Consider the following 2,211-nt stretch of genomic DNA (forward strand, 5'->3'; position numbering starts at 1 on the left):
TCATCAGCCACTTTCATTCATTTTACTTTATCATACACAGACATTAGCACACCACTCTTACCATAAAAATATAACTCAGGACAAAAAACACAGGAGGGAATGGCACTGGACAAGACATTTTCACAGCTCAACACAGACAAGGCACTGAGTTTGGGCATCATCTCCTGTGGAGTGCCTTAAGGTTCACCAGACTCTCTACCCAACAAAGCACTGGAGGATAAAAGCACATAAAAGTGTAGATGCAGAATCCAACGTTCCACAAAATGGAGAGAAGCTACAGCTACATAAGAGTTAATCCAATACAAAGCTGCCAAATGGTAAACATGGGATAAGCAAGTACAACCACTAGTAAACACTTACACACTATGGAAGGATAATAGAACTTACAGAACTACTAAAATTAATATACATAATTAGTAGAATTCATATATCTTCCTATTTTAACAATGCATAGAGAGTGCATCATTAAATAATAATCATCACAACATGGCAGTGATTGTATAATTAAAAATAAGCATGAGATCGTGCATGAGATCTAGAGCAAAAAACACACAATGTATAACAATTCTGAGAAATAAGGTAAAATATGTTAAATCTGTAGAATATAAAACTGCATGCAGCCAATCAACTTTTTTTTATCTAAGCAATAACTATACATATGACAATGTTTATAGAAATGCATTTTCAAAAACTTTTTTCAAAAATTTAAAAGTATAAATACGGAGCTTGCTCTATTAAACAACTTAAACATTCAGAAAAAAAAAAACTTGGAACTCATCAAAGCAGTAGTAAAGGGATTACCTAAGGATTCGAAGAGGATCAAAACCTGTGCATTTTCCCACTTCATACAAAATTTCTTAAACAATGATGTAAAAGCTAAAATCTTCCTGTACAACTCCAAAATTTCTTCATACTAGTAGTACTTACATATAGGGCAGGAATTGATAAATGCAAAAAACTTTTCTTCATCATTAGTGTCACTGTTAGAGTGTTACAGATTCACTAAAAGAAATGTTTCATCACCCAAGTAACAAAAAAAGAGGGGAGGTGTTCAAGAGGAACAGGTTGAAATGGAACATCTAGTGAACGTTATAGGAATGGTGGGAATACTTCATATAAATCTAGAATATTACTTCACTCATAGCTTTAAAAATGAATGGTCTATCTCTTTCTCATTTAAAACATCTAGCAAAGTACTGATTGACAAGAAATTTATGATCCCCGAAAAAACATAAGACTAGTAAAGTCATTTTAGTAATAACATTGTGAATAATACATATAACTGCTTATCAAAATATTAAATTGAACAATAACAATGACTTAATATCATTATGGTTTGGCAGACAAAAAGTACCTAGAAAAATAAGATCCAGATGTTACAAGCTGCCATTTCTTAATCCAACAACAATAACAACATATGGACATCACATTATCACAGTTGAACTTGGCATTCACTTTATTGCTGCTCTTCAGTTTGCTGTAAGGCAAAAATACTTGTCTCATTAGCATTAATGCCATCTGGAGTGATTCCAATGATATACTGATGGCCATCTTCTGATAACACAACTTGAGGAAGGCTCATCAGTGTCTGGTCTCCATTGACACTTAATACTGTTGCTTCTGAATTGCTGTTGTCAACAATGCCCAGAACTGTCCTCTCTGAAGCACTGGTGTTTAATATAGTATCTTCCTCTGTCATGGTGCAGTCTCCTGACTTACAACCTTCATTCCCCTTGTGATAACTTTCAAGTCTGTTCTGGGAGCTTAACAAGCCCATTTCCTGATCATGTGTTCGTGTTTCCTCCATGTCCTCTAGCTTAATGGTGATGACCTGAGTATTTTGGTCATCATTAGCAGTAGTAACAGTTTCAAACATAATTGTCTCTGCACCAATTTCATGACTGGTTGAATTCACTGGTGCTTCTCTGGAAGCCTCCATCTTAACCTTTACTGATTTATTTGAATTAACAGCTGTTTTTTCTTCAAGGCTCTTTTCATTTTCTTTCTTTGTTTCAGGGACATCATTCCTCATCTTGAAAGCCTCTTTAACTAACTGTTTTTCATGATTTGAAGAATGTGCAATATATTCAGTCAAGTTTGGAGTTTCCATAAGACAAATCTGAAAAGGAGAAAGAAAGTGTTACAGAAGTATAATATCTATTCCTAAATATATATTCGCTATTCTCTCACTAATCATGTATGTTCAGACTT

The 2,211-nt window shown here is 34.1% G+C and overlaps 1 pseudogene; it reads right to left on the bottom strand.

Moving 5' to 3' along the window:
• Positions 1–1,068: 1,068 nt before the first annotated feature.
• LOC119594095 overlaps positions 1,069–2,211 on the bottom strand; it is a 13,429-nt pseudogene continuing 12,286 nt past the window's right edge.

Source organism: Penaeus monodon, chromosome 33, assembly GCF_015228065.2.
Source record: "Penaeus monodon isolate SGIC_2016 chromosome 33, NSTDA_Pmon_1, whole genome shotgun sequence".
Lineage (NCBI taxonomy): Eukaryota > Metazoa > Arthropoda > Malacostraca > Decapoda > Penaeidae > Penaeus > Penaeus monodon.